The sequence below is a fragment of the Callospermophilus lateralis genome, unplaced genomic scaffold (assembly GCF_048772815.1).
Source record: "Callospermophilus lateralis isolate mCalLat2 unplaced genomic scaffold, mCalLat2.hap1 Scaffold_148, whole genome shotgun sequence".
NCBI lineage: Eukaryota > Metazoa > Chordata > Mammalia > Rodentia > Sciuridae > Callospermophilus > Callospermophilus lateralis.
In genome coordinates this window covers 1,035,735-1,062,706 of record NW_027512614.1, presented here as the reverse complement: position 1 = coordinate 1,062,706, position 26,972 = coordinate 1,035,735, and the positions used below count along the sequence as shown (strand labels likewise).

At 38.6% G+C, this 26,972-nt stretch overlaps 2 pseudogenes; both read right to left on the bottom strand.

Moving 5' to 3' along the window:
* LOC143386480 (transmembrane protein 242-like) lies at positions 1-26,729 on the bottom strand (annotated as a pseudogene).
* LOC143640258 (L-lactate dehydrogenase A-like 6A) lies at positions 5,569-6,707 on the bottom strand (annotated as a pseudogene).
* Positions 26,730-26,972: the final 243 nt, after the last annotated feature.

Genomic DNA, 26,972 nt, shown 5'->3' with positions numbered 1-26,972 from the left:
CTATTTAGATTTCAGTGCTTCCTCCCACTCAACAGCTGATGTGGAGTTCTTGGGAATTGTTGGAAATATCGATTGCATTTTACTTCGAAAGTCTTTCATCTAGAAGAAGGAAAAACAATTGGTCATCAAATGTCAGAAGAAGGGAGAAACAGCCAAAACTATTAGAGACGGCACCTTTGCTGACTGGAAAACACTTCACTGCTCACAGGCGCAGAGCAAAAGGAATAACCAATAACCACCGAGGTCTGTATTCCAGCTGCCTCGACAGAACAAAGCACACACCTCTTCTTCCAAGTATGAATCCATTAACTAAATAACACAAAATTTCATTCTTAGTCTGGAAGGCAACACTGTCAACCCTCTAGGATATGAATCTGCTATCAGAGGAATGGTGTGGATCGCTGGCTTTCACACATACAGACGAAGCAAAGAATGCCATTTCTGTCAGTCCAAATAAATGAACATACTTAGGTCATTCAAAGTGAGAATTTTAGGGTCAGAGGGAAAGAATGGAGAAAAGAAACTTAGTAGGAGTTTATTAAAACAAATGAATCAATGAATGGCAAATAAATTAGAAAGTTCTTATGGGCCATGCAGTGTAGAAAAGCCTGGGGAGGGGTTTTACCAGCAGAAGTTGATATGGAATCCAAGAGTCAGGGCAGGGTTTGGGAGATCTTATGTAGTGCTGATAGGATTCCTGCAGTTCACCTGGGTGCCTGGTCCACCTAAGGCCTACACCCCAGCTAAGAGGGGAAGTGCTGGCTCCTGGAGCTAGAGTCTTACACACTCTGATGGATGCTTATCCTCTCTCTGGGTCTGCTATGAAGACGCCATTTCGGCAGCACCACAGCCTCACTGTTTCTCCTCTCCTCATCTGGATTGTGAAGAACCCTGGACTCATCAGCAACATGCAGACATTCTTAGAGTGGTTATCTGAGAGTTAGTTAATATATTTTTTCATGTTGATACTTATTTTTTCAAATTGAGGCTAAATCTTTACCTTGTTTCCAAATTCAGAGGTGATATCAGAGTCTCCATTCAAACTCTAGTTCCACCACCTGGAAAAGCTGCCTACTCTCTCCTGCCATAGTTTCCACTATGCAGGATGGAGATAATAACTATCTGCCTCCAGTTGTGAGGATTGCGATGATGCACATTAAGCACACCTACTGTATATTAGGTGCACACACATTATAAAGATGTGTTCTAAGAACAAAGCTCACATGGATATAATTATAGTGGTTTGTTTGTTAAAAGCATTATTTTAGTTATATATAATTTTGGTTGAACTGTTCTGAGACTGAAGATACTATATAGTCTTAGGAGACCCACGCCAAGCATCTCCAAGCTCTAGACCCAGATTCCAATCTTGAAGATACACACATTATGGGACATGCCTCTCTTTCCCCCACCCCTTCTTTTCACTCTCCTTGCTGAGCAGAGTTTTTGCACTATGATGATCCCTTTATAAGAGGTTCTTCACTAGGGACAGTACTTCATCCCTGGAAGGACCTGGAATATGGGGGGGTTGTCTATTTCTGGTTGTCACAATCTTAGTGGACTACTATTTGTATTTGGTGGGAATTTTTGGTAGTTTTTTACTCTGAAAATCCTTATTGATGGTACACAGAAAGAACTGACTTGTCCAAAGCACCAACCATGCCCCCATTGAGGAACTTTGCACACACTTTCTTAGTTGAAAAACAGGCACTTCTCGGACAGAGTTTACAATGTGTTGCCTGGTTCTCTCCCTTCGTCTTTCTGGGTGAACATGTTAAAACTTAGCTTAATGACACAGTTTTCAAAAGGGATGTGAGATGGCCAAGGCACAAGCAGCATCATTTACCGTTCTCTTTTCAGTGACATAGAATAATAAGCTGCCAGGAAGCAGTGGGTGGGAAGCAAAGGAGGCCAGGGTAGGAGAGTGAAGGGCAGCTGCTCAACTTCAGCAGGATAGTGCTCCCATTCCCATTCCTGGCCTGGTTTTCCTCTTTCCTCTCATTTCCCCCATACTGTATTATTTACTTTTTCCCAGGGTCATAGGTAAGTAACTGAACCAGTAGGAGGAATCATCTGGAAAACAGCCAACCAGGAATATAAGGGCTTCAAAACAGGAGAAAGAACCGAGGAGAGTGGGGGAAACACCACTTAGCCCTAGTCTCGAATGCTAAAGCTGTGGATATGAAAACCCAGCATCTACATTTAAGTTATAAACAGGTCTCAAGTTGCTTTAGACAATGGAGCTCTGCTACTTAAAATCTTCACATTTTTTTTTTCACTAGAGATAGCACTTCATCCCTGGAAGGAACTGGAACTATAGGGGGGTGTCTATTTCTGGTTGCCTCAATATTGGTGGACTACTATTTGTATCTTGTGGGAGTTTTTGGTATAGTTTTTTATTCTGAAAATCTTCATTGATGGTACACAGAAAGAACTGACTTCTCCAAAGGAAAGCAACAACAACTTCAGATTTTAAGTATATGTAGCTTAACCATGTGACTAGTGTATATGAGAAAAAGAAATGTGTCACTTCCAGGCTGAGTATTAACCATAGGAGGTGACTTCCTAGGTCTCTCCTGCATTCCCATTGCAATACTGGAAATCTGTCACCAAGGTGGTGCCTTAAATGTCTACATTTAAGTTATAAACAGGGTCTCTAGTTGTTTTAGAGCTCCATATGGAGCTCCATTATACTTAAGATCTTCAGATTATACCTCAGTTTAATTAATTTCTGAAAATCCTTACAGCATCAATTCTAATAAATGGGCAGTTATTGGAATTTAAAACTCTTTTGAGTTGTTTTTGCCACTAATGAGTTCACTTAGTTTCTATCTTCTCACTTGCAGATGTAGGACTATTGCCAGGATCATTATAGGATCTACTGATATGAAGGCACTGCCTTTAGATATGTCAGTGATTATAGCATCAATGATAACTTTCAAGAATCTGGTAATTCAGTTTCTTCCTAAAACAGAACAGAGTAAGACCATATAATACTAATATATCAGGAGATAAAAATTATCATTAGGTTGTAAAAGTGTTACTTGAACAGGAATCATAATGTTTATCATTTGGGATATCCTATGTATCAGGCATGGACAAAGCACCATTATTGAATCTTCAAAGTTCTATATAGCTTAAATTATGACTCTCCGCTTTATTATGAAAAACCAGAAATAAGAGAGATGATGTGGCTCCTAAGGATACTTGCCTGGCTGACTGATGTCTAGGAATCTCCCTTCAGTCACTCTGTTTCTATGATCCAGAAACACAAAGTGTCTCTAAAACTTTCACCCATGTGCCACCTTTCACTGAAAACATTTTTAAAAACATAATATATACCTCTTGTAATAGTGGATATTTTCTTTTGTATGTATGACAGATGTAGCACTAATTTTCACCAAGAACCAGGATACATCTACTTCTGGAGATAAGGGATCATACTCCCACTTCTTGAAGTTCGATAAACATGTGACTAGTGTATATAAGAAAAAGAAATGTTTGTCACTTCCAGGCTGAGTATTAACCACGGGAGTTGACTTTCTAGGCCTCTCCTGCCTTCCCATTGCAGTACTGGAAATCTGTGTCACCCAGGTGGTGCTTCAAGATAAAAGTAATCTGAGGTGCTAAGCCAGAACTTGAAGAAGAGCTTTCCAAAAGAGTCACTTGAACCCTCTGAGGCGTCTACATGAGAAATAAACCTCTGTATTTTAAGGGAGATTGTGGGGAGATTGTCTTTCATTGTGGCATAACTCAGCCTATCCTGACTGACATAAAAAACAGACATAAGGCATACTTTGATACCCTAAAGTCATACATTATGACTGTAACACAGTTGAATGAAAGTTTATCACATAAGAGGGAACAGGGACTCTGCAAATGAGCCCTACAAATCTCTTATACCCACTTGGGTCAAACAAATCACCAGTTTTCCCATGTTCAGGGAACTCAGCAAATCAGTTAATCCCTTTATATGAAACTGTTTCCTGGGGGAATTAGAACATTTCTAGATGTTTTCAGTGAAATTGTATATGGGAGATCCATTTGATCAGCATACACAGGGCCATTTTTTTTATGAGGGATTGCTGTCCTAAATCTGTTTGATAAAATTCAACTAAGCAGCCAGCACTGGCTTGGCTTAGAGAGCAGATGCTGATTGCAACAAGGATTTGAAGATGACATGTATTAGAACATAATCATGTTATTCATTTAGATATCCAATGGTGTTAGGAAAGCTAATGTGAATTTTTAAATCTCAGCTTTCCATTTTCTAAGTTATTAATATTGTCCTTTAAGTAAAGGACAGATAAACCATCTTTACTTTTTCCTAAACTCTTAGTATATCATATCCATAAAGTCTAGAATATGAACTTAAATGAATGTTTTCTGAGAAAAGCAATTCTCACTACGATGGCCAAGTCTTATGAAGCAATTAAAAACAGGGCACAACCGAAAAGCAAAAGCTGTTCACATGAAATAAACCAAGCAACAGGGATGACTCTCGGAGCCAGGGCCCACAGTACTAAGACCTAGCCCAGTTAGAACAATTTATAATAGCATCTTGATTTAACAAGACAGCAAATGATGTTCTCACAGGCATGTCTGAATTGCTTTCCCTAAATCAGGTTTTACTTTTGGTAACAGCACAATTCAAGGGTTTCCTTTTTTTGCCAAACCAATGACAGTAGCTGTACCACCTGTGACTGTCAGGCCTCTTTCTAAAGATATTCTACTTGACTGCACTGAACTTTTTTTTTAAGATATTTAATTTTTGGTTGTAGATGGACACAGTATCTTTATTTTTTTTTTTATTTTTATGTGTGCTGAGGATTGAACCCAGGGCTTCACATGTGCTAGGCAAGAGCTGTACTGCTGAGCCACAACCTCAGCCCCCCTGCATTGAACGTTTGATAACAGCTACATCTGATCACCATTATTTTCATATCTTAATGATCTTGCTTCACAGGCATGCATGCACACGTGTGCTGTACACACACACACACACAGAGTCCCCATTTCATGATGTTTGTGTTTAATGGTCCAGCTGATTGGCTGTCCCAGCAAAGAGAGGGAAGCCTCAAGATGGATTCATTACAAAAAAGTACCATGTGTTTACACAATTTTATTTCTACATTAGAGGAAGTTACAACTTTTAAAAAGAGTATATAAGTGAACATATTTATCAATGAGCCAGAATGAATTAGTATGTATTTAACAAAAAGAATGGAATTTCTATAACACAATAAACACCAATATCTTTGTTTTGTATCCCAAACCAAACAGACTTGTTTTTGGACTAGATAGCAACGACACTGATGTTCAAGGAAAGTAATGATAAATAAGAGACACCAAAACCCCTTTTATGTTGCAGTCAAGAATTGTAAAAAGTACCATCTAACATCTGGATACTAAATAATAAAAACCAAACAAACAAAACCTGGAGGGCTAAATAAAGAGGGGAACCTCTTCATCAAGTTATAGGAATTCAAGTTATTCCAAACCTTGGCATACACAATCCTATATCTATATCTTGTCTTCAGTAACTTCAGAATGGTGTCTCCAACAACTTCAAAGCTTGAGCTCCCTCTGAATTCCCCAAAGAGTTTTTGCACTCTTTTTCAAGCGGGCCTCCTCTTCAGGGGTCATCTTTGTCTTTATAATGTCTGTTATATCATTTTCTCCTAGGACACAAGGAACACTGAGGAATACTTCTTCATTTATTCCATAAAGACCTTTAATTATGGTGGAAACTGGATGCACTCTCCTGAGATTCTTCAAGACACTTTCTGTTAAATCAGCTACAGATAGGCCAATGGCCCATGAAGTATAACCTTTCATTTTAATAATCTCATAGGCACTGTTAACTACTTCTTTGTGGACATTTTCCCACTGCTCAGGGTACTTACCAGTAACCTATAGCTGTGTTCAGATCTTTTAGAAGGACGCCAGCGATGTTCACTGCAGTCCACATGGGAACACTCAAGTCTCCATGTTCTCCATGTTCTCCACTCACGACAGCTTTCGGAGTGGATACCAAGCTTTTGTCCAATCAAAAAACGGAAACGAGCAGTATCCAGATTACAGCCACTTCCAATAACGTGGCTTTTGGGAAACGCACTGAACTTCCAGGCTACGTAGGTCAAGATATCCACTGGGTTGGAAACCACGATCAGTTTGCAGAGGGGGCTGTACTGGACGACACTGGAAATCATAAATCTAAAGATGGCCACATTCCGCTGGACTAAGTCGAGGCGGGTTTCTCCCTTCTCCTGGTGCGCCCGTGCCGTGATAATCACCAGGCTGGAGTTCGCGGTGACCAGGTAGTCTTTGCTGCACACGATGCTGGGCAGCTTCGTGAAGGCGCTGCCTTGCTGAAGGTCCATGGTCTCGCCCTTCAGCCTGGCTTCCTTAACATCCACGAGGGCGAGCTCACGGCTCAGGTCTTTCAGCAAGATGCTTAAGGCGCAGGCCACGCCCATCGACCTGCTCCCTATAATGGACACGTTGGTGTGGTGGATGCGCTCCTCGGGAGCCAAATTCTTGAAGAGGTTCCCCTTCACGGTTGCCATCTCCGACGCGGGCGTGAGCAGCCGACCGCCGCCCAGTGGGACCTGCGCCGCCCGAGGTGGCCTGCACGCCCTCCTGGGGCCCAGGAGCTTCGCGCTGGCTCTCTGGTTGGACTGCAGCATGCCGGCAGCCCAGCTCATGGCTGCGCACTCAGGAGGAAGAGAGGGAGGAAAGCCACCGCAGAGGTACAGTTGGTTGAGGGCCAGAGGAACCCGGCTAGGGCGAGGTAATGCCTCTGTGCAGGCCCCGCCCACCCACGTGGCCTCACAGGCCATGCCCCCATCCCATGAGGCCTCGCAGGCCAAGCCCCCATCCCAAGAGGCTTCGCCAAGCACTCCGGCTCTGCACACACCAAGGCTTGGGGATGGGCTTCCTGTCCAGCGAGGGCATCCTGCAGTCCGTTTTATACACATACTCTACACGTTTGGCAGGTGAACCCAGAGTCCTGGAGTCATCGATTTTCTACTCTGAGTAGGCAGACCAAGTAAGATGCATCAATCAAGTACAGGTGAGTATGTAATATTGCAGGCCACAAAGGTGCCTATGCATTGTCTCCTAATAGCATCGGAAGAGAAATGGGCTCCTGTTTCCCAGTGTATTTAGCTGAAGGACCTTTTATTTAGGAAGGACTGACCATGACCATGACCATGACTCACACCCATGTAAGTCGACAGGTGCTCCACAACAGGGCAAGGGGCTGCCCGTGTATTACTTCAATAGTCAAAACTCACCAGGAGAGGATACACATTCCTTCTTATACCAAAGGAAGGCCTGTGATTGAGTCCTAGTAAAAACGACTTCTTAAGAAGTCACAAAAAAGGAACTTATCTTTAAAATGTTCTTAAAATCACAAATTTTAAGCAATGCACAAATCAGACTGATGACTAAAATAATGAAAATTATTTAGTATACAACACTGTATTAGTATATCTTACTTCCTCTGCATTTTTTCAAGGCAGTCTTCTTAACTAATTTCCTTACAAATTGCTAAGGAGATGTACATTTTACATATGATGAAATGCATCCTCTGATAAACTCAATAAACTACAAAAGCCTCACTTACAATTATGATTCTTTCTCCCCACTCATAAGTGATTTGAACCCAGTAAGGATTGCTCAAAGCACCCCTCTTGTTCTAAGACAGGATTTACTCTCCCAGAATGGGGCTTCTTGGTACATATAGCCCTTTCATAATGCACAAGATTACAGTTTTGGGATAACAAATCCTGACAAAATGAATAATTTATATTCAGGACATGAAAAGCTGTTCTCATTCTTCCTGACACTGAAGAGAGGAACAATAATCAAAGGAGTTGGATGAGGGGTGGGGAAAATTGGCAATCATTGTAGTTCCACAACCTTGTTTCAATGTGACTCATTGGCTGTGATGATGCACTGTCTAAGCCATAGGGACCCCAACACTCTATTTAGATGGTACAGAGCCACAAGCTCTGTGACACACAAAAGCACAAAAGCATCAGAACATGAATTCTCTCCACTCAGGCAGTCAGATTAATGGTATACCATTTGTCAAATTAAAAACCTGAATTTTAAAAATAATCATCTTTTTTTGAATAGTAGCCAATATTTTAGAGGGATCCTTTAAAAAAAACAAAAAAGATTTTGATAGCTATCATTTCTTTTATCCTAGTCCTCACTGGAAATGTTTTAACCTGATGAGTGCTCCCACCTTCTTCCTAAATGATTCCTTTGACCAGACAAGTCATTTTCCAGGATAAGTGCTCTTGAGCATGAAATTCAAGGACATAAAGACTCTAAAGTGGATGGCTTCCTTCTATGTAATTTTCTTCCTAGAGTTTGAATTTCTTCAGCAATATAATATATGAGACCAGTGTCTTCAGTCTTTCCACCTAGCCATAACTAAATCATTATAGGGCTGGGTTGGGGGGGTAAACCTCTCCAAAATAAAAATACATCAAACAAAGCCACTTTTTATTTACAATAAGTCTCAAGATAAATGGGAAGTATGAAGAGATGTAAGTGACCTCCAGAGCAGATGTAGGTCTACTCAAAGTTTTGGAAAGCCAAATAAATATAGCCAGACAGTTCCCTAATGGTTTCTATCTTAGGTGGCTCATTATTCTTTTTGAATTGAAAACCTAGCTCAAATTATCTATTCAAAATGCAGTGTGATATTATAGCTGATGGCAGGATTACACTTTAATGCTTTTGTTTATACCACTCAGGAGGGAGGTGGCAGGAAATTCAGACCACCGCATATCTCTGGAATGGCTGCAACTCAGTCACTCTGTCCTTCCACCTGGCCTCTCCCAGCCCACTCCCACTCTCCTTTTTTCTGTCCAGGAGCCCAGTTCCCACAGCCCATCATTTCACAGATCTTGCCAATCCTTCAAGCAGAATGGATTTTTAAAAATCCTATGTCACCACTTTGTACCTATCTCTATTACAGGATTTATCACAATTAAATGTGAAATACATATTGAATATATCACTTCTAAAGGGATCAACCTTATTTATTAGCGTATCCTTGTCCTCTAGATCAGAGATGGACACATGAATAGGGATTTGGGAAATGCTTATGATAGAAAAGGATGAGTAAATCAATGCAGACCTGAATTTGTAAGGCTAGACAGAAGAGTAAGAGATGAAAAGCTGGGCTAGAGAATCTACCTGGTGCTACAACAGAGGTAGTAAAATGAGTGATGCCCCTTTAGGTTATTTTATTTATTTATTTATTTTTTATTTATTTGATACTGGGGATTAAACCCAGGGGTGCACTTGACCACTGAGCCACACATATTTATCCATTTTTATATTCTATTTTGAGACAGGCTCTCACTAGGTTGCTCAGGGTCTCTCTAAATTACTGAGACTGGCTTTGAACTTGCTATCCTCCTGCCTCAGCCTCCCAGGCCACAGGTGTCTGCAACTGCGCCCATCTCCCTTTGGGGTTTCTTAGCAAGGCTATAAGTTTAAAAAAATTCTTACCTATTTTCATAGCCAAGCATTTTTCAAACCTTAACCAAGTTAAAATAACAACAAAATCTATACTACTAGAAATACAGTGAAACAAGTATACAAATGGAATAGAAAATATTTTTAAACATTAGAATTATTTAAAATGTTGTTTTTGGGAACCATTAAGAAAATAATCAGCCTAAGCAACTTAGTAAGACTTTGTTTCTAAATAAAATATAAAAAGGGCTGGGATGCGGCTCAGTGGTTAAGCACCCCTGGATTCAATCACTGGTACCTCCCCAAAAAAATCAGCATAAGAATTCCTTGATTTTGGGGGGGGGGAGGATCCAAATGAGTAAAAATTAGTGTTAATTAACATTATAATCTGATCAGAAACAGACTATAAACTCACAAGGAAGAAGAGCATTACATAAACAAAATTATTTTAAAAGCTTTCTTTGTAATTTTAAAGTTATAAAATTATATTTTAGAAGTAAAGAAGCCCCCAAGTCTCCAAGAAGCGCCATGCCAGCAGCATCATCCCAGTTCTGACAAGCAAAAGTGCCTCCAGATACTGCCACATATCTTCTACATATATTCTGGGTCTAGGTGGGGGGACATTTTTGCCTCCAGTTGAGAACCAATAAGTTAAAGAATAAGCAGGGGCCAGATCACAGAAGGGTGCATAAACCATTAAAGGAACTGAATTTCATTCTCAAGGCAAAGGGAGCCCTTGAGATAGCAGATTTCATTCAACAAATATTTAAAAAACACCTACTAATGGAAGGCACTGTGACAGGTGCCGATGATACAAAGAACAAGATAAAGGAGAGCTCTGTTTTCAGAATTTACATTTTTACAAAAAAACTGATAAAACAAGAAAATAGGCCAAATAATTTTATTTTGCAATTGGTGCTGTGAAGAAAACAGGATAATGAGTAATTTTAGACCATATGGTTTGAGGATACTTCTCTGAGGACGTGAAATAAATCTGGGTGGAAGTTCTGAATGGCAATAGAGCTGGCTGTACAGAGAGTCAGGCCATAAATTTCCTGGGTAAAGTTAGAATAAAGGTCCTAGGCAGGAGTAAACCTGGTGTATTGGGGAAACAAGGGGATTGGCAGGGCCCAAGTGCAACAGGAGGGGTGCGCAACTGTGGTAGCTCAGGACAAGGTCAGGAAAGGAGGTGAGGCTTTACCATGCAAACCTTCTTCCACAGGAAGCTAGTGAAGAATTTTAAGTGAAATAGTGTCATAACTTAACTTACATTTAAAAAATATCTCCAGCTGCTGTGTGGAGAAAAAAAAATGCAGGGGAAATGAAGGTGAGGTCAGGAGACCAAAAGGATGCTCAATACACTAGGTAAGAGAAGAATGGAGGCGGAGAGAGATGAAGGAGTTGGGCTATGAGCTACAACTAACAGGTCTCACCCATGGATTAGAAGGGATGAAGGGAAATGAGAGAATCTGAAACAATTCTCACCTGGGCTTTTGTTTGAACTAGGGGGACGGGATGATGGTGGTCCTTCCTGAAATGGGAGAGAGACTAGGTGAGGAATACATTGGGAGGAGGTGAGGAAATCAAGAGCTCTGGATGAGACATGGGTCATTAGACATGCCTGTGAGGCACAGTGAAAATAGAAAGTGCAGCTGAGAGGCAAGTCTGAAGAGCTATATATCTGGATGCCACTCGCATGAACAGATTGATTTAAAATGCCAGGAGCTAGATGACAGAGCTGAAGGTCTGTGCATGGATGAAGAATGAAGAGTCTCTATGGAGTCAATGGACTAATGTCAAAAGTATCAAAGGAGGAGCTGGCAAAGACCATTGAGGTCCAAGGTGTCTCAGAAACCACAAGACCCACAAGACATTGCTTCCTGAGAGGTTGCTCAATGGGTCAAATGCGGCCAGAAGGTCAAGGAACGGAGGTAAGACCTGGATCTAGGAAGAAGGAGAGCACTGGAAACCTGGACAATAGTACTGCAGTCCCAAGGAAAGAAGCTGGCAAGAGATAGACCACCACATACAATCCTTTCAGGAAATATTTTCTGTGAAGGGAGCAGACCAATGGGAGAGAACAACACATCTGTACATGCTGCAGCAATAGGGAGAATGTAACCATCAGTAAAGCCTGAGGAACAGGACAGCAGCAAGGTCTGGATTGGGACCTACTGCCCAAGTGGCAAGGGTGGGCCTTTGGTAGCAGCATGGAGATTTTTTCCCTGGTAACAAGTAGAGTGTATGGTACAGCTGCAGGGAGAAGTCTGGGGAAGGTGAAGGCCAGAGTGCCTGGCAGTAAGATGCAGCAAGGATTGCAGTGAAGAAAGGTGGGAGGCAGAGAGAGCAGAGAGGCCATTTTGATCATCTTGGGACAAAAAGTGTCCCCAGCCATTGTGGCTATGCAGGAGAGAGGCATTTCGTGACTGACAAGACAGCGTGAGAAAGAGTATGGTCATGAATGGTGATCTAGCTTCTCCCCTGGGGCACCATAGTGGACAGTGCTGCCATTCACTACTCAGCAGTAGAGCACTTGCCTAGCACATGCTGGGTTCGCTCCTTAGCACCATATAAAAATATATAAAAAATAAAGATGATATTGTTCCCAACTAAAAAATAAATATATATATATATATATATATATATATATATATATATATATATATATATATATTTCTTCTTAAAATTTTTAGTAATATTTATTAGGGAAATTGAATTTGAGAGACTTCATTTTCTGATATACTGACAAGTAAGTATATAAGTATATTAACATATTTGCTGGGAGCCATTAGCCAAGTAGGTATGACAATTTCCTTGCCAGTGTACCCCTATACTGTTTAGTGGAAGGACTCCTGGAAAGTGACCTTGCTCAAGGACCAGGGCGGATACGTGTTTAGGGTGTTCCCGGTTTAAGATAATCCGAGTTTAGGGCGTATTCCTGCCGGGAATAGGGTGTATCCTGCTGTCTGAGTTCTTCTTGAGTTCTTAGGGTCAGACAGTATAATTGGGAGACAGAAGCCCAGTGGAGGTGGATTTGGGCAGAGAACATGGATTTCCCCAGAACGTGTTTGTAGATGGCCGGTGTGAGATCGGGAATAAAGAATTGCTGTTTGAATCTACAAGCTGTGAGTGGCTCGTGATTTGTGCCCAGCCAGACTGCGGCACATATTTATTAAACTCAATGTTTCATTGAACTTTAGCTATATTTGACTACCAATATCAGGTAGCTTTTAAAATGAAGCTTAAGAGGAAGCACACAATAGCACAATATCAGGTCTATCAGTCCACAATGCTTTATTTAGAGACATCTGTTCATACCGGCCAAATTTTATAATTTCAGTATAAGAAATAAGGACAAAGGAAAAAAATGAAAAGAAAACTCAGTGAGATCAAGGCCACCTTTCCTCCTGTGGAATATGGCTGGGACCATTCATGAGGTGACTAAGCCTGATTTGTGCCAGGCCTCTGGAAAGAAGGCCTTCTTTAATGAGTGTACATTCCCATTTCATAAATTGCCAGAGGCCCAATTTGACTTATGAAAGGAAACTGGTGGGTTTTTAAAGAAATATTTTGTAAATATGCCCCAGCATCAGATTTCTCCTTCCTTGGTGTAAAACACGTTGGTCATTATCTCCCATTTTACACTGAACAAGACCTGTGATTCAGTCCCCCTGTCACCAAATTGCTCCACACATCAAGGGCCTCTCCCCAGCCCTATGTTAAGCCATCAGAGCTGCAAAGTAATGCAAAACAAGGGCAACAGAGATGTCTCTGTTGCCTCAAACTTACTAACTGATGCTTCCAATTCATTTAAAAATGATTCCAGGAAAATATTCCTTACTCCATAAACTGCTTGAAAGCCTAAGGGATTGACAGATGAAACAATCTCTGGAATATCATTCTGCCTGTTTTCTGGGGGTTCTAGTGAGCACTGTGAAGAAGAGGAGGTGAGGCCAGTATGCTGAGTGTTAATCAGAGTAAAAAACTGAAGCTTCTTCCTAGGGCAGAACTGGTAGAGATCTCAGAAACATTGAAATTAGATTAGGAAGACGCAGAAAGATGCTTCAGCCACTTCTCAGACTTCCCTTGCAGATCACTCTGAAATGGCTACCATTAAACAATTTGCCAGGAGACTCATACTTGTTTTTAATCTTTGAACTAAACCAGTGAGAAGTAAACAGAACTTAGCCTATTCCCTTTGTTAGATATCATCAAAGTTGAAAACTTCTAAGATTTTTCCCTCATTTTACTTACATTTAGGGTCTTACAGTCACTCTACAATACTGCTTCACTTGAGATGAATACATAAAAATAGTCTAAGAATAAATGTACTAATAAAAGATGAACCAGAATAGTAATAAAACTGAATTAAAGAGTCAAAGGAAGAAATGTAATTATAATTAGCAAAAGCCATCAGGCTGATCATAGAGTTAAGAAATAAATCTAAATATTAACATAAAAATTATACCTTGCAGCAGTTACAACAAAGAATCAGACAAAATAAATGTTGTTAGAATACACCCAGAATAGTCTCAGAGGAAGAATACAATAATACTTCCTTTAACTCTCAGAACAGGAAGGCCAAAGGCCCATTTCTAGAAAAATATTTAAAAGATAGCTGTTCTACTATATGGTTTACCTTTTTTGTTTGTTTTTTTTAAAGAAAAGGAGACCTGGGATCTTGAGAAAGCAGCCACCTATATTAGCAGATGAGAAGATAGGACAGGCCTGAAGAGGTTTGAAAAAATCCAATCACAGACTGTTTTCATTTGAGCCTTTATATCAACAGAGATGCAGTTTAAAAAGAAAAAAAGAGATAATTCCCTATCTATCAGATGGCCAAAAGTTTCAGAATAATACAAGTCACAAACGGCCAGGATGCTAGGAAACTTACATGGGCTGTAATCTTCTTAAAAAATTTGTTCTCTCTCTATATATACATGACAGTAGAGTGTATTTTGACATATTTACATACATGGAGTATAAGTTATTCTAATTAGGATCCTATTCTTGAGGTTGTACATGATGTGGAATTTCACTGGTGTTGTATTAATATATTTATATTCAAACATAGGAAAGTTATGTCAGATTTTTCTAAGCTGTTACCTTATAAACAAATTTTTCTGGAGGGTCATTTAGGGTTAGGGTTAGGGTCATTTAGCAGTAGATAGCAAAACATTTTTATTTTTTATTTTTAAATTTTTTGCAAAGATATTTTTCAAACATACATCCTCTATCTTTAAGACAAATTTCTCAATCAAGAAAAGTACAGTAAGATGTATGCATACATGATCACTATGGTGTATAATAGTGAAAAACTATTATCTAACTACTACTGACAGTTAAGCAGATTAAGTAGATTATAATATGCAATGGAGTACCATGTAGTCATTGAAAGTGATAGAGATTTATACACTCTGCTGTGTGAAATTTCCCTGTAACTGTGCAGTCAAAAAGGTCCCAGTGCCCGAGGGGTTTTTTGTTGTTTCAGTGCGAGGGATGGAACCCAGGGCCTCCCACATACTAAGCAAACTCTCTATCACTGAGCTCCATCCCAACCCAGCACACAACATTTCTGCACAATTCTATGAATCTACCTGTAGATACATAGCATAGGTCTAAAAGGGTGTTCCTACTATGGTGACTGTAACTTGGTGGGATTTCTGCTGGCTTCTGTTTCTTTTTTGTACTTTTCTACATTGAGTTGATTTTTTTTAAACAGTGAAAATACATATATATATATATATATATATATATATATATATATTTTAACCCCAAACCAATGTCATCTTTATTTTTTTAAAAAAGATAGGCCCTAAATATATTTTTCTTTAAAAATAAACACCAATATGTGTACTTTAGTTTAGATCTTGAATGTCCCCCTAGGACCTATATGTCTTGGGCTTGGTCCCAAGAAGGACATTATAGAAGGTGGTAGAATCTTGTGGGAGTTCCTGAGGTCATGGGTATGTGACCCAGAGGGACTGTGCAGTTTTTTCTTTGCTCCCTGGCCCATGATATGAGCAAGCAACTGTGCTCCACTACACACCCCTGCCACTGCTGTCCAGCAACTCCACCAGGAGCCCAGAGCAATGGGGTCACTCAATATGCCTGGGACCTCCAAAACTGTGAACTAAATCTTTTCATTTAGACATTAATTTTCTCAGATATTTTGTTATAGTGACATGAAGCTGACTAATATAAAATAGAAATAAAGACAAATACCTCTTATCCCACAATGAAAAAGTTAAAAACATTTATAATTTATATCTCTAAATAATTTAAAGTAATTCAAAATAACTAAGAACATTTTCATTCATTGTTTTTATTTGGGTTTTAGTTTCTATGAAGGCAATTGCTATAAAATATCTATAAATTCTTACTATACCAGGCATCATGAATACATCTACACAAGACACAGGAAAGGGAAGCAGAGGTGACTCTGCCAGTTCTTTGAGATGGCAACCCCTCACAAATGTACAGCACAGGGCCTCAGCAGTGTATTCTCCCTTCTGTAAAGTTCCAATTGAATCAACCAGGGAATACTGAGATACCTGTGTTTCCCCTCTGAACAGAAGAAAACAATATCCAAGGTAGTCTAATTGAAAACTAGCTAAACCTCTTCAGAAATCCTTCAAATATCAATACCCACTATAGATAATAAAAGTAATAAAGTCAAAGTTATGCAATTGAGTAACATACGAATAACTGTATATGACATGGTTTCTACTTTGTCTTCCATAATTAGGGAATTGCCAGTTAGTCCACTACAGGAACTCAGATCATTTACCTCAATTATTTTCTGAGCTTGAAGTATCTGCCCTGATAAAACAAGCTAATCACACTGCCCCTGTTGAATGATCAGTCTCTTGAGATCAGGTGCATAGCTCGTTTAGGAACAATGAACCCATAGGATAAACTCATCTCCCCCCTCCACAATTAAGTTACTGTGTTGAATTTAATCCTCAGTCCTACTCAAATGATACAATAATTAAGAGTAACCAACAAACCTAGACTGAACAATCAGGCTGTGCTTGCTGGCCCAAAGCTGGCCAGGTGGCAGGGTAGACGTGAGTCTATGCTGATTTCTGTAGGCAGGGAGGTCCCCACCTAGTCCTGGGAAAACCCCCTAATTGGGCATGTTACTGAACTCCCACTAGCTCTCCTTTTTTTGAACCCTGATTAAATGATGTGCCATTATATAAAATACAAATATATTTGATGTATTACATGTGCTCCATGAAATATGAAATTTCATGATAATTATAAATACAGTAAAACAAAAATATTTTTAAGAATCTGAACAGTATTTTGATTTAAGCATTTTAACACGTTCATTCCCTTTTAGGCCAGTAGATGTAACTGTGAACTAAATTAGGAAATACAAGTACTTTTATCAAGCTGCTCAAAGTCAGCCATTAGATGGAACCTTTTTTTTGTGATGGTGGGGGCTGAGTTTATTGCAGATTTAATGCATTTCAAGGTAGCTAAACAACAATTATTTGATGCTGGAGTTGGTTTTTACTTACCTGCATTTATCTAGAAAGTCCCCTCTTAACGATTTATTGTGTGCATGGACCATTTCTGCTCTTTGTTTTCTAACCAATACTGTTGTCCTTAGGTAGAGAAAAATGCCATTTCCCAAAGAGGAAGTGATAGTGACACAAGTTCATTACTGGACTTAGGTCAATCTCATCATCAAAACTCTAAATGCAGGAACTCTCTAAATGTAGAGATGAAATATCCCAAATGCTGTTTGTGAGCCTCAGAACAGGGTAGTAAGAATCTTCCTGGGAAGGGAATGGTAAGGCTTAGACAACAGCTTACTGAGGAGATGTTCTTAGCACAGTGTGCGGCTCTCGAAAGACCCATTAATGATTTCCAAATGCACACACCAACAAATTAAAAACACTGCTGTCCTTAAAACATGTGCCTCTTGGAAAATATTAGTGGATTCATTTTTCTGTGACACTTCTTAAATATGCAGATCAAACTGATGTGCCTAGTGACCTGTATGTGGGGAGAGGGTATCTTCATTCCCTCTATATAATTAGACAAAGATGCAACAGAAAAGGAAACTGTGTATTCTTGTATTCAGTGTTGCCAGTCAGAAAATATTTTTTCTCCCCAAAATATTTAATTTAGGCAATAATCCTTACTAGTGCCATAAAACAAAGTTCACATTCTAGAAACTAAAATAGCACAATCTAGCCCATAAAGCCAAATTCTCCAGTGTATAATAACCTAATTTTGTTGGTCTATGAAAATTTAGATTGAATCATTCCATGACTCTTAAATCGAAGTTTATTCATATTTTCATACCTCAAATTTTTTTGTTGAGTTTATAACCAGAGTACTAAACACTGGAAACATCACCCATCAATTGCACTGTCAATGGAAAGTGCTAACAGACTGTCAGCCACTTAACTTTATTACTAGGTGCAAGCCCAGAGTACATTTCATGGGTAGCCAGAGGAGTTTTATGAACTCCTTTGCAGTAAAAAACTAATAGAAATAAAATCTTGCACAATTTTTTAAAAGGTATTACTAGTAAAGTAATAATTTAAAGGAAAATATGTAAAGGCAAAATAAAAAATTCACTCATATGCCCATAATTCACTCACATATTTCTATCTGACATTTTTCCTCCCGGGTACCTTGTTTCAGGTACCCCCTCTCCTATCATACATAGCTATGAGTCCCATTTTCCATTCACTGTAATATTGTAGGCATTTTTTAATTGCAGATGACAGCTTAAAAGAAGATTTTCTCTTCTTTGAGTAAAGAATGGCCAGTCCTAGACCAGACTTGACATCAATTAACATGTGGAGAAATGAGGCTCTCACTTACCCAGAAAAACTTGGTGAATTATCAAGAATAACATGGTCAGGTCACAATCAAAACCAAATTCACTACCTGCCTCCCTCCCCTGGCTCCTTTCACTTATTCCTTTATTTCCCATCTTAGCTAATGGAGGTAAAGCTAGAAAACATGCAGATATTAAGATTTAGAATTCAGTTCAAAACTTGACTCTGTCAGTTGTGTGATCCTAGGCAAGTGAGTTAGGGTCTTGAGCCCTTATTCCTCACTTATAAAATGGGGGATAGTAATGCTATATTGTTATTAGGCAGAATAAATAGTCTGCTATGTCTAAAACGTTGGTACAATGGACGAAATGAAAAAAATTGAAGTAATAACAATCATCAAAAATCTTCAGTCAGTGGTTTTCAGAATTTTCCAAGTTGTCCCTAATTTATTGTTACAAAGGATGATTAGAAAGCAAAATCACTTTAAAAATAACGGTTGTTCAGACCAGGGAAACTATCATTTGTCCATCAGTGTGTTTTGACTGAAAAGTACAATAATCCCCATGTTTAGTTATGATTAAACTGAATGTGAAAAGCTCAACTATGTTTATAAGGTTGCTTTAGCAAACTACTCCCTGTTGCCCCCCCACAACTCAGTGTCTCCTTCTCTATTAAATTAATTCATCTCCACATTATTCTCCAACTTAAAACCAAAACCTTCTTAACTCCCCCCCCCCGCCCCCAATCCTTCTGGTTATGACTCCATTTCTTTATTTCACTTTACAGCAAAACTCAATACTTGTCTGTACCCACTGCCTCCAATTTCTCTCCTCTATTCTCTTTTGAATCTACTCCACTCAGGCTTTCTGCCACCATTTCAACAGTGACCATGATATTGCTACGCTCAAGTCAGTGGTCAGTGTTCTTATGCAAATTCTCACTAGCATGCAACACAGCCTCTTCTTAAAATGTTTTCTTCTCCTGGCATCCCAGCTACTACTCTGGCTCTCCTGGCCTCTTTGGTCAGGATATCACTTTTGCTACTTTCTCCTCTCTCCAATCTCTCAACCTTAGGAATGCATAAGAGCTCCCTCCTCAAACCTCTTTGCTTTCTTGCCACCCAGCTGCCTGCTTTCATGAGCTCATCTGGTCTAAAGACTTTAAACACTACCCATCTACTGATGAGTCTCAAATTTATATCTCTACTTTGAACCTCCCCCTGAATTCCAAACTTCTATATCTAACTGATTACTTGGTTCTTCATGTGGCTGTCTAACATATCTCAAACACAAGTTCCAGACTGAGCCCTTTATGTTATCCCCTAACATTGGTCTCTATCCATTTTGCAGTTGCCCACACCAAAATCTTGGAGACATTCCCTGATTTCACTTTCTTCTCACATCCCACATCCAATCTACAACAAGACCTTGCTAACTCCACCTTTGAAATAAATCCAGAACCTCTTTTCATCAACTCCATTACTGCCACCTATTCTAAACTCCCATCAATGCTCATCTGTCATTAAGTGCCTGATACACAGAACTTCCTACTAGTTGTTTGGAAATTCTGTGGACCTTCTTAACAACAGAAAAGAAAGAAACCAATCTTTTTTAATGAATAGCTTTTTAGCTTAGGGTATAAATTTTATAAACACATACATATACACCCAGACATAAACACACACATATTTAGGCTCTTAGGATTTTTTCCAATAATGTGTAAACAACACAATTAATCATTTAAATAACCCATTTTAAAAATGCTTTAATTATTTTACAAGAATGTTTATACATATGGATGGATGTTAAATAGTACAGAAAGTTGTTCCAATTAATAATTCATTAAAGAAGTAGCTAACATCAATTTACATAGAATGAACATTAGCTATGAATTAGTCATTACATAATTATAGTTGAAAAGCTTTATTAGTTACTAGTACTGAGAAGTTGCCTAGAAATTGGCAAGAATTTCATTACATTCTTTGACATTACTTCCCAACACAGGACCACACTACATGGAAATTCGAACACCAGGAAAATTTAGATAGCAGAAAGTAGAAAAAACAGCCAGATGCCAATCATAAGTTTGTAGATACTTACACTGTGAACTCCTAAAGCTTTCCAGACTGCGAAGCTGATCACACCAACTCCACACCAGGCATAAATTTTTGCCCAGAGTCCCAGCCAAGAGCTCTCAAGGCAAGGGAAGACCCGCTCTCTGGTAAGGCAGCTATAGCCATGCTTCCCTGAAATGAAGACAGAAAGGATTGGGTAAAATGATCAATTCAGAAAGGATAAGAAAGCTGGGAGTGTTTGAAATGATGTAAGCATCATGATGCTAGGAGGCCAGGCCAAACCAAGGTCAAATAGCAACTTCACTACTTATTAAGTCAATATCTCTGATTGACAGACATTTCAGCATACAAGACACTGTGCCTGTTAATTCTTCCCGAAAAAAACTCAGAACATTCCATGAGATTTCTCTATTCCCCAATCATTGGCATTTTTATTAGAATAACATTAAAATAATTACCTAATCTGATAACAGCAGATTATAACATCCTGTCTTTCATTTGGAAAGAAAATTCTATTTATTTGTGTCCGCTTCTTTTTCAGAAGAATTTTCTTTATATTGCTCAACCTATTTCTTAGTGCCGCTTTTTCTTATGCATGCTTGGCTGGAGATTGCTAACACTGCTCCAGCACACAGAAAGCCTACACTTTGTTGATCTGCATCCCTGAACATAGCATCATGACTACATCTACTAGGTATGCAGTGCTTATTGACTGGCACTCTTTGTAGATATTCTTAGACCTAACCAGGTCACCAACACATCCTTCTTTAACCATTTTCCACAATACAAACAATATTCTCTCCATCTCATTCCTTGTCCATGTTGTTGTAGTTTCAGTGTGGCTCCCTAGACACCACAGATCTCACATAGATGCACTCCCTGGCTTTTAATTGACCTGATTTTTGCCCAGAATTAACCAAATGTCATTTTACCAGGGTCAGTTTAAGTGCTTTAGCCTTAATATTAATTTAGAAACAAAGATTAAAAACCATCATTCCCCTGGGAAGGACAGAAATTGGCCTGTGCATATATATATTTTAAAGTCTACATTCACCCACATTTGTTTTACTAAATCAAGTAAAAAAGAAACTGCATGAAAATAAATCTTAATGATACATCAATATTCACATGAAAATCTTAATTTTGCCTTAGACTTTTTAAAAAGCAGGTCATATTTGTGTAATATCAGTCTCATAAATTATAAAATTAGTTATTATTAGTCATACTATATAAATTATGCTTCTGAAAATGAATTTTTGTGGCAACTTGATGTTAAAAATTAATCTTTGAGTTTTAAAAGTGTAGACCCAAGCTTTTTCCTCTAGGGGAAAATGCCAAATGACATTCATGCACTCCATTCAAATTTTTCAAAATGAATGTTGACTGACTTGCTTCAGGAAAATATTAATTTGCCAAAAAGTGAAAGCATTTTCTCTCACTGCCATTTTTTGTTTTAAAATACAGGGTCTTACTAAGTTGCTTGGGGCCTCACTAGGTTGCTAAGGATGACCTTGAACTTGAGATCCTCCTGCCTCAGCCTCCTGAGTCTTGGGATTACAGGCATATGCCACTGCACCTGGCTTCATTTTTTTTAAAGTAAAACTAAGGCTTTTGTATTTGGAAGTTGAATTTAACAAATCATACTGCAGTTACAGTAAAACACTAAGGAGTATTCCCAAGATAAAACAAAAATGATTTTCTAAGTGAAAACTCAGTATTTATAATACTTCTATGCCAGAACATATGTATATTCCTTATCTTCTAACATTTACCTAGTAGCCTCTGAGAATTAATAATCTATTATTCATACACGTAGGAACTACCAAGATCAAATTGTCAGAATGCTAACTGCGTACTAATGAATAAGTCTACGTTTTAGTTTTTTTTTCAGTATAATTCTAGGATTTTACATAAATCAAATAGATTTTTTAAAAAGAATGTTCAATCTAGTTTAATTTCCCCTATAAAGCATTCTTATCTAATATCAAATTTTTATATTTACGTCACAGAATAACTTAATAATGTATGCAAAATACATTTAAAAGGTATTTTTTATAATTTTTCAGAAGTTACAGCTATGAGAAAGATGAATGATAACCTGCCCTTTTAATCTACTTGTTACATAAATGGATGTTGAAATAACTCAGTAATGTGATAAAGTTGTTCCATGCCATAACATTTATAAGTAAAGGCACTGAATTACTTTAGATAAGCAAATTTCACGTTTATGTATATATTAATAGAAATATACACACAAAATTTCACTCATATAACCTTGCAATCTTTTTATGAAACTGATATGTGAAAAGAACCAGTTTTAGAAATAAAGCTTGGTCATTTAAATAGATCAAAGAAGCTCAAGAGTGGACTCTCTGGCCATCTTAGATGGCATTTTCCTGTTTATTCAAAAAATTACAAAGAAAAACAACTGTGCTTACTTAGCCCTTATTATTGTTTTCCAGTTTCCAGCTTTCTAGCATAAGACACAGCTAAAAATGAAAATAGGTCACTAAGGAGCTGATTATCTGTCTGAAATAGAAGCAGTGTAGGTAGCCCCTAGCTGAAAAGTTGGTCATTAAAAAGTCCTAGCCCCTAGCTCAAAAGTTGGTCATTAAAAAGTACTTTTGGGTTACAATCTTGTGTTATAATAAATACCTACATTCCCAGGTTAGTGGATAGGAGTTTATGTGAATAACAATATTACTAAGTGGTATGATTTATTCCCCAGAATTTATTTCCCAGAAATAACTGAAGATAGAAAAGTACCATGTCCAGCAAGTTGCTTGATTCACATGTGCCTCAGTTTCTTGCTCTTTAATGGGAACAACACACAGTAATATCGGCTCATAGGGCTGTGTGTTGGTTAAATGGGTAAAGCCTTTAGAATAACAGCTGGCACTTGGCAAGTATTCAATGTTTGGAAAAATAATTATTATAATAATAGAAGATGTCTAGGTGGTGGGTGACCTTTAAGTTCATTGCCTCAGTGATACTCTTACATTGGTGCTTGCTCAATACACACTGATTAAATGCGTGCTCCAGAACTTGAGTTCTTCCACAACCCATTTTAACTCTCAGAACGTGGAAAAATGGTAATGCTCTGATTCCATTGTTTCCCAGAGGGAAGCAGAACTTACATACTTAACCATCCAGAATGGTGGTTCTCAAACTTTCTGGGTCTCAGGATCTTTTTATACTTGGACCTAAAAGATTTTCAGTTATGTGGGTTATATTTACTAATATTTAATATATTAGAAATCAAAACCAAGAAGTTCTCAAGTTTTATTCATTTTAAAATAGAAGCAAATTTTACATTCTTGCTAATTTTTTATATGCCTAATCTAATAAAAAAGAGAACTGGATTTTCATGTCTGCTTCATGTTGCAAAATTTTGTTGTTGTTGTTTTGGTTAAACTGTATGAATAAAATCTGGCCTACAGATATATGGCTGGGAAAGAGAGAAGTAATTTAAAAACTTTCCTTTTTTATAAAACTTGACAAAACTCCTAACTCAAGGTTAGTTACAATATGGAATCTGAAGTCATGTCAATGAACTTCTTTGTAATTTATTACATTAAAATATATTAGTCTATTTTGTACTTTGAATAGACCTTTTATTCCATGAATACATGATTACTCAGAAGATACTGATTTACCAAGTTATATACATATTTCAATTACTGATATGATTTATTAAACAATATATTTTTTAAAACATCCTTAATATCACCATAAAAATTCTCATCAGTAAAGTTGCTGACCACTAAGTAGGGGTTAAGCCCAGGATGGCAGATAAGTTTTCTAAAACCTAATTTTAACTGAAAGTTTGAATTTTAACAGTGGAAACACAGGTTCATATTTTTCACTCCTAGGAAAATGTCTTTCATATACCTCCTTCTAAATAACAGTTTGTCAGTTGTTCTTTCAAATAAAAATATTCCATGGGAAATGTGGCTCATTCAGCTGGCAACTCAATCACACACTGCTTTTCCTAGAGAAAGACATCTTGCCTCAATGTTAAGAAAAACTGTATGAGTATTTCCCATTTCTTCTCACAATTCAAATGTCATGATTTACTAAAACTAAAATTTTTACTGCTTGGACAATAACATTCTTATGTAATGTTTGTTTGTTTTAATAGCAGATGTACTGAAATGAAAAACACAAAAATGACTATTAGTATGATTTTCTGCCACTACGGTGACTATGCCAAGGCACAGCAGTTTCACTGTCCATTACTTCCATACCATGAGTGCAATTATGTTTGAATAATCATGAAGAATTTGAATAATATTCAAATAATCAGAATTTGAATAATTCTGACCTTACAGGCCCACAAAAGGGTTTCAATCTCCAGTGTTCTCTGGATCAGTCTGCAAACCACCATCTTAGACCATGAAGAGCATATGTGATGAATAAATCTAAGAACAAAACAGAATGCAAAGTTGTAAATATGTGTAGAATCTCTAGCTTTCATCAGATTCTTAAGTCTGTGAGCTGAGGGTTAACATAAAAACACTTCAGCTTACAAATCAACCAAATTCTACTGTTAAAGCACCACTATTAAATTTTACTGCTTTCTGCCACAAGATATATTTCTGCTCTAAAAATATTCAATTACAAAGGGAGAAAATGATCCATATGGTTCTTAGCGATAATTTGAGTTGTTCCATGTAAGCCCTCATAGGGAATTTAAATGCTTTAAATTTGGCTCTTGTCATTACAGTGTCCAGAAGAGTTAAGTATGAATGCCCAAGATAAGAGAAAGCAAATCCAAATGGTTTAAGATTTTTCATGCAACACTCTTCCTCAACAACGGTAATAATCTGGGTGAATATTTAATCTGTGTCCACCTCACTAGACTCTAAGATTCCTGAGTGGCAGAAGTGTTGTTCATTTTTTATCCTTTGCACCTAGTTAGTACAGTGTATGACACATAAAAGTTTCCAAGTAAACATTTGTTAAAGCAATGAAGTACTGAATGAGTCAAAAGGGGTGGGAAGAAGAGATGGAACAATACAAAGACACGAATCTACAAGAAAACTCAAAGAAAATTCCTCATAAGTGAAGGAAATGAGGTACACAACACCAAAAAGCAACTGTGTCAATCTTGCTAATAAGTTAAGGATATTTTGCTTTAAGTATGTTACAATCATTCAACTAGTTTCTGAGCATCTAAATTATTTTCTAGGGGCTGGGGCCATAGCAGTGAATGAACCTCCTGTTTAAAGAGCCGACATATTTCTCACTGACACAAGGATGCGCTTTATTTCAGTATTACATCTCTGAAACAGATCCTACTGCAGTAAGTATCAAGAGCTTAACTGCCATAATTTTTCTAATAGTACATAAAATATTGAGACCTCTTATACTAACAGTGAGTTACCTAAATTTAAAGTCATGTTGTGACTTATACCAGATAAGCTTTCAAAGTCTTGTTCTGCTAAAATTTAAAAAACCACGAATCAAGCACTTCTTTTTAAATGAAAATGAAGACCATCAATTAATTTGTAAATTTCTTTAACCCATGTGGTATACTCAGACTTACTTCTTAAAACAATGAGAAAGGACATCAACATTTCCTTTACTTTTTTATATAAAAAGATGCCATTTATTATAAACAATAACAATGCAAAGAATGGATCTCAGTGTCACAAACCTTATTGAACCATTCAGGGCTTTTCTTTTTAGCCAATGATAGTGTGGTAACAAATCCAGCCAACATTCCTGCTGTGGCAACAGAACCAAGGAAAATTCCACCTGCCAAGAGTTTGGGGGAGGGGAGATTCAAATTAAAAAAAAGAAGAAACAATTAAGTTCAAAACAAATAAGTTTCAGATACTTTTTAAGTTACATTCAAAATTACTTCTGAAATTCGAGAAATTATGGCTAAGTAGCTGTTGCCGAAGGTAAGCGGCAGCCTCGGGTGAAGTGCGCCAGACCTCACGACCTCTGCTTCCAGGGGTCATTCCGGGATGCAGTTCCTTGCCCTCTCCGTGGGCGGCGGCGTGAAGTTTCTCCCGGGGGTAAAGAGAGCGAGTGTAATTAGAGCAGGAGAAAAACTGCGGAGGGGATGGGGAAATGCAGCCCGCACGCTAGGAGCGATCGCGGACCCGCCTCCCGGCTCCGGCCGCCTCCCCCGCCAGCGGTTCCCGACCCCGCCAAATCCAGGGGCAAGGCCGCGACGTGGGCTCTGAGCGGGATGCGTAGGGGAATGACCCTGGGCGCAGGCCAGGCACCGCACCTCCCCACGTCACACCTTTAACCAGGAAAAGCCGATCGTCCGTGGGCGCCGGAGTCTCCAGGTGAGAAGGCTCGCCAGACCCAGCTCCCGCCGTCTCCATGTCTAAGTCTCCACCACTGCGTATGGCGCCAACGGGGCCCGGGTGGAATCTAGAGCAGGGCGGAGGAGAAAGGTTCCGCTGCGGCCTCCCCTGTGCAACCTGAAGACGAATCCGGAGTATGGCCGCTGTCCCCAGACCCTCGCTTCTCCTGGGCTGGGCGGGAAAGATGCGAGCACCGCCCTCAGTGTCCCCTGCCGCGCACCGGGAGCCGGGGCGATGTCCTCCACGGGGGTCTCCCTGAGA